Raw genomic sequence first — 15,686 nt, forward strand, 5'->3', positions numbered from 1 at the left:
TGTGGCCTGCCGGCCGTAGTTTGGACTCCCCTGTACTAGATGTACAATGACATGTACATTAGCTTTAAAACCAGTCTGCAGTTACACAGATTCCAAGGCAAATTATGAACACTTGTGGTATTATAACATGTTTTATCAGCAACATGGTGATATATTACATGCGCGGTGAAGTGTACATTATTTCTAAAATTAGCCCACAGTAACAAGTAGCCACGGAAACTTCTTGAATAGTTTAGTGCCTAATGCGCACGGACGTGTGTATTGCCGCTGAAAAACTCTTGTGGAATTGTAAAGCATTTAGTCATCAATATAATGATATATTACATGTGCAGTGAAGTATATGTTGTCTTTAACGCCTGTACACACTAAGAGAAAGGACATTTTTAGTCATTATACGTGCGCACACGATCTTTTGTTAAATAAGGATTAAAAACATGAGATAACGTTGCATCTTTTTTATGACACAAAGGAAAAAAGCCTTGCTTGTCAAAGTTGTCCCATCAGCTGGAGGTCCGACAGCGATCATATCCAAAAGAGTCGACTGTCAAACACACAGGGAGTCATTTTATAGTGTGTTTAAAGGCAGCAAGGCAGTGTTGTTGAGCTTTTGGAGATGACAGCGCACAACCGTGACGTCATCAGAAGAGTACAAATCTGTTTGTTGCGCGTACATGCATAGGCTCAGCAGAGAGTTTTGCAACTCTTCACCTTGGCCAGCGTTTGCAAAAGTCTGCATTTTTAAGGACAAAACTATGCGTTTGCGTGTGGACAAGAGGCCTGTGCTCCCTCTCCCATAGAGCCCGGTTTCAGATTGACTTTATTTTTACTCATTCTCCCCCACCTTTAATGAGGCGCCATAAGTAGCGACCCATCACCGTTCCTGTTCTGTTCTTGTACAATGTTTGTCTAATCTTGAACGGGTTTGTGGTGAAAATAAAATGTTGTTATACTTGTGTGATGACAATAAAGAGCATACTATACCATACCATACCTAACAGCCAACATGCGGGCGGTTCAGTGTATTGCGATCCTAAATATACACATTAAGGCTGTGTCTACACTAAGCCGGATAACCCCTTAAACAAATAATTATTTAGCCCAAGCCCCGTTTTAGCCACACTAAACCATCGTTTAAGGTTCCCCTCCTTGGATAATTTTTTACACGGGTAAGTGCACCGTCTAGTACTTGAATCTCCGCCTCTTAGCTTTGTATGGACTCATTGATTGTTTACAAACTGAGTTTGGAGAGGAAATGACGCCAGAAAGACCGCGCCCCACACATGAAGTGACGTCAGAAAGAACGCGCCACAGCCAGCTTCATAATAAAGCGGTTTCGTAACTCGGAGCTAACCACTGGAAATATGGAGGCGAGTCATCCAGACATGCCCGTGTTTCTCCTTCCGTCTCTACAGACGCTTGTGGAAATCACACATGAATACCTTAAAGGCCTACTGAAATGATTTTTTTTATTTAAATGGGGATAGCAGATCCATTCTATGTGTCATACTTGATCATTTCACGATATTGCCATATTTTTGCTGAAAGGATTTAGTAGAGAACATCGACGATAAAGTTCGCAACTTTTGGTCGCTGATAAAAAAGCCTTGCCTGTACCAGAAGTAGCATGACGTGGCAGGTTGAAAGGCTCCCCACATTTCCCCATTGTTTTCAATGCAGCGAGAGCGATTCGGACCGAGAAAGCGATGATTACCCCATTAATTTGAGCGAGGATGAAAGATTTGTGGATGAGGAACGTGAGGGTGAAGGACTAGAGTGCAGTGCAGGACGCATCTTTTTTCGCTCTGACCGTAACTTAGGTACAAGCTGGCTCATTGGATTCCACACTCTCTCCTTTTTCTAATGTGGATCACGGATTTGTATTTGAAACCACCTCGGGTACTATATCCTCTTGAAAATGAGAGTCGAGAATGCGAAATGGACATTCACAGTGACTTTTATCTCCACGACAATACATCGGCGAAACACTTTAGCTACGGAGCTAACGTGATAGCATCAGGCTTAACTGCATATATAAACAAAATAAATAAGCCCCTGACTGGAAGGATAGACAGAAAATCAACAATACTATTAAACCACGGACCTGTAAATACACGGTTAATGCTTTCCAGCCTGGCGAAGCTTAACAATGCTGTTGCTAACGACGCCATTGAAGCTAACTTAGCAACGGGACCTCACAGAGCTATGCTAAAAACATTAGCTATCCACCTAAGCCAGCCAGCCCTCATCTGCTCATCAACACCCGTGCTCACCTGCGTTCCAGCGATCAACGGTGCGACAAAGGACTTTACCCGATCACCGATGCGCGTCTGCTTTCAACCTCAAAGTCCTCCTGGTTGTGTTGCTGCAGCCAGCCGCTAATACACCGATCCCACCTACAACTTTCTTCTTTGCAGTCTTCATTGTTCATTAAACAAATTGCAAAAGATTCACCAACACAGATGTCCAGAATACTGTGGAATTATGAGATGAAAACAGAGCTTTTTGTATTGGATTCAATGGCGTCCGAATACTTCAGTTTGAACGATTGACGTCACACGCATACGTCATCATACGTAGACATTTTCAACCGGAAGTTTAGCGGCAAATTTAAAATTGCACTTTATAAGTTAACCCGGCCGTATTGGCATGTGTTGCAATGTTAAGATTTCATCATTGATGTATAAACTATCAGACTGCGTGGTCGGTAGTAGTGGGTTTCAGTAGGCCTTTAAGTGAAGAAAACGTGCAATTGCAGCTATTTCGGATACAACACTTCTCAGACGGCAAGAGAACTTTTGAATGTCCGGGTCAGCTGTGATTCTACTTACCGAAAAACGTTGTCCATTTGTCGAAGGAGAGACAACGAGAATGCGGGCTCCCTTGGATGTGATAAAAAAAGGTAGCGTGTGCTTTGTATTACCTGGCCGTCGAGGGAAGACTACGAAAAACGGCAAATGCTTTTGGACTGGCAACGCAGATTGTATCAGTTATTGTCCGCTATGTATGTCGCGGACTCGACGTCTCGGTCCAGAGTATATAAAGTCACCAAAAACTAATGGACAATGAAGGTGAAGGCAAAAGAGTGAGGAGTGTCCTGACCAGATATCTAGATCCCTAGATTGATTGATGTAAAATGTTCTTTATCCCATTGTTTACTTTCACTTGTCCATTAAAGATTTGATGGATTTATGATGGCTCAGGTGTGATTGACTACAATAGGGCCCCACAGCACACTGGATTCCAGTTAATTGAAATACCACAACACTGGATATTGTTCAGATAAGTTACATTTAAGAACTTTCATGCAAAGCAACACTGGAGGTGACTATGACGAGCACATTTTCCACGCATGCGTACTAGGTCGCGTTGCGCCGGCGAACTGAAGGGGCGAGGAGGTCTTAAACGACCATTGTGTGTGTGTGGACAAAGATAAGGTTAGGTGGAATTTACCCTGAATAACCATAGCCGGCTTAGTGTAGAAGGGGCCTGAGATGTGGCCTGTTGCGGATGATGTCAAGTCTAACTTTAGTGTAAGCTACACAATCAATGATTGGCATCCATGATCACATACTGTGTCAGTGACCATAGGAGCGGCAAGGCAACGCTAATTGCAACATACGGCAGTGAAGCATAGTAATGAAAGCCAGTATCAATTAGTTGGCGTTCCGTGTTTGATTTCTATGTGAAAAACTAAATAAGGGGTAACATTAGGTAGTGATATTTTATGCAAGGCTTTGATTTTTCACCTTTCAAAAGCACAGCTCTGCAGGGTAGGGGACGTCATGGTAGCATGTAAAGAAGTTGGGTCGACTGCTGTGCGTGTCATTAGACATTCAGTTCCCATTTATGTTCAAACGGTTTAGTGTGGCCTTGATCATGAGTCTCTCATATCAGGCCTATTATTTTGACAACAAAGCTCTGTCAGGTCCGATTTTAATCTACGCTCTCTCTACTTGCGTTCATTTTCTCAACTTTACATTTAAAGCAGACCTGTGATGATTCTAACCCCCATTTAACACATGCCCGAAATATATCTATTGAACAGGCTCTCCTGTAAATATTTTGTGAATTTTGCTCAACAGTCACATGGATAACCCATTTTTTGAGTCTGTGTATGAAGGCATTCTCAGATTGCAAATTAAACCTTCCACGCCCCACCCTTTCCAAAATTATCAGAATGAATCCGTTGAAAATATATATCTTGCAGACAAACACCATGTCCCACATTGTTGATATTGGATTAAAATAATACTGATTTATCTTCTGTTTTATCAAAACAAGTTGTTATGTCACACAGGTGCTTTGTTTTTCATCCGAGTTTCGGCTAATCTAACTTGTACTTACTGGTGCAATTTGACAAAACAGTCCCGTGTAAAATGTCATGGACAAATAAACACGGAAGTATAGACACAGCAGTGGGGGCCTGGCAGAGAGCATGTGCCGTATTTTCCGGAGTATGAGGCGCGCTTATAATCCTTATTTTTTCTCAAAACTCGGGAGGACGCCTTATAACCCGGTGCGCCTATTGTACAAAATAATTCTGGTTTTGCTTACCGACCTCAAAGCTATTGTATTTGGGACATGGTGAAATGAGGGCAGCACGGTGATACAGGGGTTAGTGCATGTGCCTCACAATACGAAGGTCCTGAGTTCAATCCCGGGCTCGGGATCTTTCTGTGTGGAGTTTGCATGTTCTCTCCGTGACTGCGTGGGTTCCCTCCGGGTACTCCGGCTTCCTCCCACTTCCAAAGACATGCACCTGGGGATAGGTTGATTGGCAACACTAAATTGGCCCTAGTGTGTGAATGCGAGTGTGAATGTTGTCTATCTGTGTTGGCCCTGCGATGAGGTGGCGACTTGTCCAGGGTGTACCCCGCCTTCCGCCCGAATGCAGCTGAGATAGGCTCCAGCACCCCCCACAACCCCGAAAGGGACAAGCGATAGAAAATGGATGGATGGATGGTGAAATGATAAGTGTGACCAGTAGATGGCAGTCAAACATAAGAGATACATGTAGACTGCAATATAATGGCAGTCACACATAAGAGATACGTGTAGACTGCAATATGACTCAAGTAAACAACACCAACATTTTATATGTTCCATTAAAAATATAGAACATTACACACGGCGCTCAAAAATCTATCAAGATATTTTAGTACGACTTTGGTAAGCTACGAATCTGCACCGTTGATGGATTGTACTGTGCTTTAACATTATTATGGTGTGTGTATAAGGTAAGACATATTATCTGGCGTTTTGTTTTGCAATATTATGCAAAAGCAACTTTTCTTACCTTCTGGTACCTGCTGATCTGTATTTGGGATCTGCATAAGTCCTGAAAAATTGTGCGCGTCCGCTTTTGTAGTCGACAAGCATCTTCTTTTTGTCTATCTTCTTGTCATGGGAAATTCATCCTCCGCTGTTGCCATTTGTAATATAAAGTAGTGTAACGTTCTTTCTTATGTCTGTCACTAAACTCGCCATTAAAGCGCTAAAACATACCGGTGTAGTGAGTTTACATTATACACCCAAGGAACTTCAGTTATTAGAAAGTTCCGGTCGGACAGTTTTTCACAGGACACATTTCTGGCGGATGAGGAAATGCTGCTCTGTTATTGATTTAAGTAAAGTCTGAATTAAAACGTTTAGCTCCATCTTTTGACACTTCTTCCACACACCGCTACAACGAAGATGCAAGGAGAAGACGCTGTCGAAGGTGAGCCACGTAAATAAGACCGCCCCCAAAACGGCGCATCCTGAAGCGACTGTCAGAAAGCGGCTTGAAAATTATCTGTAAAACAATTTGACCAAAGAACCACCATTACATGTTATGTAGACCACAAAGAAGTGTTTTACATTCCGAAAAAAAAATTATAATATGACTCCATATGAAAAAAGATCGAAAATAGACCATTCAGCGGTAGTGCGCCTTATATGGTCCAGAAAATACGGTACTAAAAATGCCCACATTAGCACATCTGTCAATTTGTGACATCACAAATGGCCCATTGTTAAAAACAGGACAGCAAAACAGCATTCAGAAGCCTCCAAAACTGCATGCAAGCTCACGCCCAATTGCATAAACCTTTTGATTTGACGCTTTTGCATTTTTTCAAACAAGTATCCAACATTGTAACAACATTTAGAAGTCAGAAAAGATGACAATCCTCATAGGTTCTCTTTAAAGAAGATCTCTTGCTCTCAGTTTATTTTGTGCTATTTCTTCCATATGATCCGAGCGCTGCAGGAAGCGTGTCAAGATTTGTAGCATCCATGTAGACCACATTATGAAGCATGTCGTCTGTAAGATTATGGGATGTCTGATGTCGGGAAAACATCTCGAGCTGCAAGCAGTCGATAATTGTTTAACCACAGGAAACATGCAGCTCTGTGGCGGCGGTGTTCATATCCCGCTCTTACTTTTTGAGTGAAATGTTTCTGAAATCCACCAAAAATAACATATAATTGTGTGTGCTGGACTGTGAAGGAGTGGAGTTCAGCTGCAGCTTGAAGGCTGAAGGGCCTTTTTTTTCTGGGCACAGATGGTATTTACACCCTCAAACTATGGTCAAGATGGGATTCCTCCATCCAAATGAGATGATGTGGTCGGCACATTTCAGTATTTTGTATTTAATCACATGGATTCAAGACAAGGACGTCTAAGACTCCCTTTTGGCTAAAGAAAAAAAAAGTATCCCTCTACATGAAAAATAGGGGAACATTTTGTTTGTTATTTTTTCTTTGTGTTACTAATCAATTTGGAGCGTGGGCACTGATGGCACTGAGGTAAGGATGGACATGTCTCCCTCACATTCATCATGATAGCAATCCCTGGTAGAGAGTGTGTACTAAAAATGCACACATTACTACAGCCATTAATTTTTTAAGGAAAAACAACGTACGGCATGCTGGCCGGATCAGGCCCACGAACAGGTTTTATCCGGCCCGCGTGATGACTTTGCCAAGCATTAAAATGAGCTGTTTTTTTTTTTTTTTCTTAACAAAAGAAATTGCTGTTCTAAATGTGTCCACTGGATGTCACAATAGCAATTCTGTTAGGCAAGCAAGCGGTTTATACCGGGGCTAAGTAAGAGGTACACGGTAAAGGGTGACTGTGGCTCCTCCTCCTCGACCCACATGAAACTTAAAACCTGCTGTTTTACGTCTTCTGCTTCGAACACATCATTTGGCACCCTCGTTGCCCCAAAATGTCTCTGTCAAACACAAGAAAGGTAAACTTAACACTTTTGAATAGTTTTTACCTTTGTTTCTTACGGTTTGTTGAGTTAGCTCTGGATTGATAGGTGGACATGACAAATGAGGTATTTGATACCTATAAAAGTTTACATGTTGTGTTTTTTGTTCAATCCCAGAAAGACTGTGACTTAAAGGCCTACTGAAACCCACTACTACCGACCACGCAGTCTGATAGTTTATATATCAATGATGAAATCTTAACATTGCAACACATGCCCATACGGCCGGGTTAACTTATAAAGTGCAATTATAAATTTCCCGCCACACTTCCAGTTAAAAACGTTTTATTATGCTGACGTATGCGTGTGATGTCACGAGGGCAAGGGAAGTATTCGGAGCCCAGAGAATCCTATACAACAAGCTCTGTTTTCATTTCATAATTCCACAGTATTCTGGACATCTATGTTGGTGAATCTTTTGCAATTTGTTTAATGAACAATGGAGGCTGCAAAGAAGAACGTTGTAGGTGGGATCGGTGTATTAGCGGCTGGCTGTAGCAACACAACAAGGACTACTTACTTGGATAGCAGACGCCTAGCCGATGCTAGCCGCCAAACCCACGGATGAAGTCCTTCGTCGCGCCGTCGATCGCTGGAACGCAGGTGAGCACGGCTGTTGATGAGCAGACGAGGGCTGGCTGGCGTAGGTGGAGCGCTAATGTTTTTATCATAGCTCTGTGAGGTCCGGTTGCTAAGTTGCTAAGTTAGCCTTAGCGTCGTTAGCAACAGCATTGTTAAGCTTTACCAGGCTGAGAATTATTAACCGTGTAGTTACATGTACATGGTTTAATAGTATTGTTGATCTTCTGTCCATCCTTCCAGTCAGGGATGTATGTATTTTGTTTCTATCTGCATTTGAGAACGATGCTATCACGTTAGCTCAGTAGCTAAGTGTGTCACCGATGTATTGTCGTGGAGATAAAAGTCACTGTGAATGTCCATTTTGCGTGCTCGACTCTCATTTTCAAGAGGATATATTATCCGAGGTGGTTTAAAATACAAATCCGTGATCCACAAAAGAAAAAGGAGAGAGTGTGGAATCCAATGAGCCAGCTTGTACCTAAGTTACGGTCAGAGCGAAAAAAGATACGTCCTGCACTGCCTCTAGTTCTTCACTCTAACGTTCCTCATCCATGAATCTTTCATCCTTGCTCAAATTAATGGGGTAATCGTCGCTTTGTCGTTCCGAATCTCTCTCGCTCCATTGTAAACAAAGGAAAATTGTGAGGAATATTACCTCCTGTGACGTCACGCTACTTCCGGTACAGGCAAGGCTTTTTTTATCAGCGAGCAAAAGTTGCGAACTTTATCATCGATTTTCTCTACTAAATCCTTTCAGCAAAAATATGGCAATATCGCGAAATGATCAAGTATGACACATAGAATGGATCTGCTATTCCCGTTTCAATAAAAAAAAATAATTTCAGTAGGCCTTTAAAGCAGTGGTCCCCGATTGGTACCGGGCCGCACAAGAAATTTAAAAAAAAAAAAATTCTAAAAAAAAAAAATATATATATATATATATATATATGATGGCGGCGCATGGTATAGCATAGGCGCATGGTATGCTGCGGCTATGCTAACGCTCTTGGGAGTGTAGAGCGATTTGGCAAAAAACACCCGTCATTTCTGTCAATTTCATGGCTGGCTCAAAGCGTGAACACTCTGTGATCACATACGACCGACAGACAATTCTGGATGTGGATGGATCGGGTCGTTATAGACTGAAAGATGCATGTACGGTGGACCTCCTCGCTAGCATGGGAATACTTCGTGGGCTACATCGAGCGGCCTTTGTAGCAGCGGAGTCAAGTGCTAGCGGTGACCGCCAATGGAGACGACATAAGCGGTGCGAGCGGAAGCAGAAGCGGGGATGCCGAGCTGGGCTAACAACAAAGAGAAAAGCTAACCAAAGAAGCGTGGAGTCTCCGGGTAAGAAGCCATTCAAACTACAACTAGCCGGCGTCAGGCTGGATAATCCCTGCACACATAGCAATTCTCTTAGAATAAAACACAACTCACATAATGTTTTTTCTTTTGTGACCGTGTCAAATGACTTTGACACCCCTGGTTTAGATGTTACGAGAATAAAGTCATCACATCAAACAAACATACTTCTCATAAAAAAATTAGTCATCGTCTTCTGAGAATGAAGTTCTGGTTTTATGAGATGAAATATGTACATTTATATTTGTGACTACAAGAAAACGTTACAGACCTGAAGTTGTATTATTACGAGAAACACGTTTTTCTCGGAAAAGGGAAACAAGAATAACTTAGTAACACCCCTCGCTTAAACACTATAATTGTATTCCTGCAATATGACTTGTTTTACCTCATAAAAAAACCAAGTCATTTTTTAAGGCAGTTTGGCTGTCGTCACTGCGATGAGGTGGCGACTTGCCCAGGGTGTACCCCGCCTTCCGCCCGAATGCAGCTGAGATAGGCTCCAGCACCCCCCGCGGCCCTGAAAGGGACAAGCGGTAGAAACTGGATGGATGGATGGCTGTCGTCAGTGGCCTGTTAACATTTTTACCTGAATTTTGCTGGGATCAGCTCAGGGACGCGGCTCACATCTGTAAACTGTGATGGGCTGAAATGGCTTTAACACGACCAGTCATTATGATGAGTGTTTCATGTGTGATAAGGCGTTGGAAGCTTTGAGTTGACTGGCGCGGTAAAGGCTCTGCAGTGGGCCGTGTTTGGCTCAGGAAAAGGCTTGTTTTCTTGACTTACTGTGACCTCGCTGCTTTTTTTTCTGAGCCATTCCATCTGTAGGATGGCAGAGTAAGTGTAGCTCAATGTCACTAATAAACTCGTTTTAGCGGATCTTCTTCGCCTGGATCACTTAATTGGGACTTTTAATTAGGATGCACGAATGACATAAAGCAGAGTACAAAATAAACCAATTAAAAATTCTGCTTCTGTTTGGATTGCAATATTAATTGTTTTCTTCTTTCATAATTAGCTCAGTTGCCACCTGTTAGGTTTTCAGTCCAATATGAACGTCATACAGTACAAAATAAATATAGTTGGAACCGGAAAACGGCAAGTTACTGCATAAAACATAACATCCATCCATCCATCCATCCATCCATCCATCTTCTTCCGCTTATCCGAGGTCGGGTCGCGGGGGCAGCAGCCTAAGCAGGGAAGCCCAGACTTCCCTCTCCCCAGCCACTTCGTCCAGCTCCTCCCGGGGGATCCCGAGGCGTTCCCAGGCCAGCCGGGAGACATAGTCTTCCCAACGTGTCCTGGGTCTTCCCCGTGGCCTCCTACCCGTCGGACGTGCCCGAAACACCTCCCTAGGGAGGCGTTCGGGTGGCATCCTGACCAGATGCCCGAACCACCTCATCTGGCTCCTCTCGAGCATAACATAACATACAGAATGTGCTAAATGCTAACAATGCACATGCTAAAAAACAGTAATCCTATTTTGTTGTGTAACTTAAAACATAACAGCATGTTTTCTATAGCAAAAAAAAACACTGAGTTATGCTGCTCCCTGGTCATGGAATGACATCCAGAAAGATCTGAGGCTACCACAGTTGATCACTTTGGGGGAGTTTAAGTCCATTTTAAAAGATCGAGAAACCCGTTCTCTTGGGAAATGTACTTGCTTTTAAATTGATTTTTTACTTAATAGTTTTCAATTATTTTTGACCTGTTGTGGTATGACTGCTGTTGTTCTGTTGTATTCTCTTGTTGTAATTATTATTGTCACTTTGTTTGTGCCGCCCTCTTTGTCAGGTTGCTCTTCAAAAAGAGATGTTTTTTTTATTTCAATGAATCTTTACCTGGTTAAACAAAGGAAATTTAATTGAATAGCAATGTGCGAAAAATTGGCCACAAATCAGTATTAGACTATTTTAATGAAAAAATATAAGATTGCTATTGCAATTATTGCCTTTTAATGCTGATCACAAACATCTATCCGCTCTAGCTGACACTGTATTTATTTCTATTTCCCTAGCTGACAAGCAACTAGCAGCTAATTATGTTTCTTACTATTAATGCACAATGTGGAGCTGCTCACCTAAGCCAATAATAATCACCTCCATTACGGAAATGACCTGAGTCTCTATCTTAAGTGTCCTTATTAAGTATCCTTTATACAAACCCCGTTTCCATATGAGTTGAGAAATTGTGTTAGATGTAAATATAAACAGAATACAATGATTTGCAAATCCTTTTCAACCCATATTCAATTGAATGCACTACAAAGACAACATATTTGATGTTCAAACTCATATTTTTATTGATTTTTTTGCAAATAATAACTAACTTAGAATTTTATGGCTGCAACACGTGCCAAAGTAGTTGGGAAAGGGCATGTTCACCACTGTGTTACATGGCCTTTCCTTTTAACAACACTCAGTAAACGTTTGGGAACTGAGGAGACACATTTTTTAAGCTTCTCAGATGGAGATCTTCAACGTCCACAGTTTCCAAAAACAATTTGAAATGTGGACTTTTCAGACCACAGAACACTTTTCCACTTTGTATCAATCCATCTTAGATGAGCTCAGGCCCAGCGAAGCCGACGGCGTTTCTGGGTGTTGTTGATAAAGGGTTTTCGCCTTGCATAGAAGAGTTTTAACTTGCACTTACAGATGTAGCGACTAACTGTAGTTACTGACAGTGGGTTTCTGAAGTGTTCCTGAGCCCATGTGGTGATATCCTTTACACACTGATGTCGCTTGTTGATGCAGTACAGCCTGAGGGATCGAAGGTCACAGGCTTAGCTGCTTAGTGCAGTGATTTCTCCAGATTCTCTGAACCCTTTGATGATATTACGGACCGTAGATGGTGAAATCCCTAAATTCCTTGCAATAGCTGGTTGAGAAAGTTTTTTCTTAAACTGTTCAACAATTTGCTCACGCATTTGTTGACAAAGTGGTGACCCTCGCCCCATCCTTGTTTGTGAATGACTGAGCATTTCATGGAATCTACTTTTATACCCAATCATGGCACCCACCTGTTCCCAATTAGCCTGTTCACCTGTGGGATGTTCCAAATAAGTGTTTGATGAGCATTCCTCAACTCTATCAGTATTTATTGCCACCTTTCCCAACTTCTTTGTCACGTGTTGCTGGTATCAAATTCTAAAGTTAATGATTATTTGCAAAAAAAAAAAAGTTTATCAGTTTGAACATCAAATATGTTGTTTTTGTAGCATATTCAACGGAATATGGGTTGAAAATGATTTGCAAATCATTGCATTCCGTTTATATTTACATCTAACACAATTTCCCAACTCATATGGAAACGGGGTTTGTAAATATCATGTACTATTATCACTGGAAGACAAGGCTAATCATGTTACACACCAGGAGCAAGCCAGGAGCAGGCATGCTAATAGCTAAGCTAACCTAGCCTAGAACAAGACCAATAAATAAGTGCCAAGTAAAGTTTAAGAAGTGTAGATATAAGTGTGTTAGAGCAGATATTAACATTACATTGACAAGTAGATTTATAATAGTCTCGAGAGCGGATAATATAACAACTGTTGTCGCAGCCAGTACATGACATGTAAGAGGAGGGCAGATATATCTATGAATTGGTGGTGTCCATACTGAGGGTAGAATCAGTGTATGATCGATACTAGAGTGATTAGGTTGATATTTTTATTTTCTCAAAATCTTTTCTTTGTTGTTTTTGTTCATGTTTACAAATTCATGGAATCATTCCCTGCACACAGTAAGACTTTGGGGGCAAAAACCAAATGATTTCGTAGTTTGGGATTTTGCCCTGTTATTGTGTTCTATTGACAATTGTATAAAAGAGAATAAGGAACAAGTTGAAATTTTATAACGAGTGTAAAATATACTCAAGAGAATAATGAAATATTGTGATCGGTATCGGTATCTCTTGGATGATCGAAAGCATAAAACCCAGATCAAAACGTCCCTAGTCTTGAATAAACTTTCATTAGTTTTGTAACACACAACTGTGAACTTTGTTGTTAGTATCGATGCTAAGGCTATCTGTGGATGTAACGATAAACGGTATTAATAATAACTGCTTTTAAACTCCCGACGATTAGTATTACAGTTTTAAAATAAAATTATCAAAAAAATGAGATTGATAACTGCACTTCAATAAATTCATGAGCTTAAATTCTAACATGAAAACCAAATACATTAACGTCTTCCCCCATTAAAAAAAACATATTCTAAATATGTATCAACACACTGCTGTCTGAGCAACTAAGATACTCAATTGTGCACATTGAACCTACAAACTGTGCTCTCTTAGAACAGCGTGATCGTCCTATAATATAATATAAGGTGTTTTTACAGTGCCTTCAAGGACTGCTGAACAGAGTAAGACACAACACCCACCAGAAATGATAAATCATCGATTATTTGCCACGCACTTTTCATTTAAATAAATATTGAAGTGCTACAGTACAAACCGATATTTTATACAATACGAGCTTAGTCATTAAAACATTAAAAAGCTAAGACTAAAACACTATCAGTGAAGCATAAGAAACACAAAACATTTATAAAACACTAACTTGGTCCAAATATTCCCGTGTACTTTTTGAGCAGATTCAACAATACTGCGATAACAATGATAACCGTGACAATTGTGGTCACCGTAAACGTGATTGGAAATGTTCATATCGGTACATCGCTAACGTAACAGCTGAGATTGATGGAGTCAAAGCGAGTCTTTGAATACTACAGGCTACTCTTGACCATGTCGCCATGGAAAGAAAATACACTTTATATTCTGCCCTGAACTAGCTTTGTGTATTATCACATATTTATGCTCAGCTAAAATTGCAACATAAGCTGCAGGGGTGAACCTCTCCTTTCACTTTTCATTGTTTTCCTTGTGCATTAATGATATCCAGTTCTCTTGTTGACAACCAAACACCTGCAGCACGCTCACGGTGTTATCACGGTGGTGTCAAAGCCGCTGGCATGTGTCGACCCTTTGACCTAGGCTTTCAATTGGTAGTTTCAAATATTCAAGTGTTATTTTCTATGTGGAACGATCATGGGCGCAATGGCCGATTGTATCTGCAGTGATTTGCAGTTAATTTATACAGGAGGATGAAGTGCATCAATAATGGGCTTCAGATCTCCTCCTGGGTGGCAATTTGCTGGGAATCCTTTGTGGAGTTGACATGTGAAAATTGTCAGCTATGCCTTTTTCTATTGACAGATCCTCCTCTCACTGTTTCTCTAGAGATCGAGTTTCAAATAAACAGAATTCTTCAACCCCACTTGCACCACCGAGCTTATGCTCAACAATTTTAGATAGATTTTAGGTCCCTAGAGTGAACACAAGCTGGGAGTTGGAGCAGTTGTTTATCAGAAAAATACTTGCGTGTCGAATGGCTTAAAGCAGGGGTGTCAAACGTACGGCCCAAGGGCCGGATCAGGCCCGCGAACAGGTTTTATCCTGCCTGCGGGATGATTTTGCGAAGTATAAACATTAAACTGAATTTTTTTAATGAAAGAAACCGCTGTTCTAAATGTGTCCACTGGATGTCGCAATAGCAATTCTTTGTATCTTTGTAGATGATGCTGCATACACTACCGTTCAAAAGTTTGGGGTCACCCAAACAATTTTGTGGAATAGCCTTCATTTCTGAGAACAAGAATAGTCCGTCGAGTTTCAGAGTAAAGTTCTCTTATTCTGGCCATTTTGAGCGTTTAATTGACCCCACAAATGTGATGCTCCAGAAACTCAATCTGCTCAAAGGAAGGTCAGTTTTGTAGCTTCTGTAACGAGCTAAACTGTTTTCAGATGTGTGAACATGATTGCACAAGGGTTTTCTAATCATCAATTAGCCTTCTGAGCCAATGAGCAAACACATTGTACCATTAGAACACTGGAGTGATAGTTGCTGGAAATGGGCCTCTATACACCTATGTAGATATTGCACCAAAAACCAGACATTTGCAGCTAGAATAGTCATTTACCACATTAGCAATGTATAGAGTGCATTTCTTTAAAGTTAAGACTAGTTTAAAGTTATCTTCATTGAAAAGTACAGTGCTTTTCCTTCAAAAATAAGGACATTTCAATGTGACCCCAAACTTTTGAACGGTAGTGTATGTACAAAATAAACCACATGATGTTCATCATCATCATCATCATCATCATTTATTTGTATTCCTTTCATGAAAATGCATATATGCAAGCCATATACAGTTGACACTTTCATTGTTTTTTTGTTTCTTATACGTTTCCATGATCAGAAAGGAGCAGATGGAAGAATAATATTCTTATATTTATCTGCCCCGTTTTTAACACAAATTATTTAGATGACTTTATCACTGTTCCCTCCACCAACACCCGAACTCCAACATACTTAAAATTTTCGTTTAAGTATTTTCAAAATGACACGTTCCAATCAAAATCAAAAATCAGTTTTATATAATTCCAGTTGTCTCTTTTTGTGAC

At 40.9% G+C, this 15,686-nt stretch overlaps 1 protein-coding gene across 1 annotated transcript in view; it reads left to right on the plus strand.

Moving 5' to 3' along the window:
* pth1r (parathyroid hormone 1 receptor) overlaps window positions 1-15,686 on the plus strand; it is a 211,141-nt gene that overhangs the window by 21,894 nt on the left and 173,561 nt on the right. The window lies entirely within an intron of this gene.

This window comes from Entelurus aequoreus, linkage group LG16, assembly GCF_033978785.1.
Source record: "Entelurus aequoreus isolate RoL-2023_Sb linkage group LG16, RoL_Eaeq_v1.1, whole genome shotgun sequence".
NCBI lineage: Eukaryota > Metazoa > Chordata > Actinopteri > Syngnathiformes > Syngnathidae > Entelurus > Entelurus aequoreus.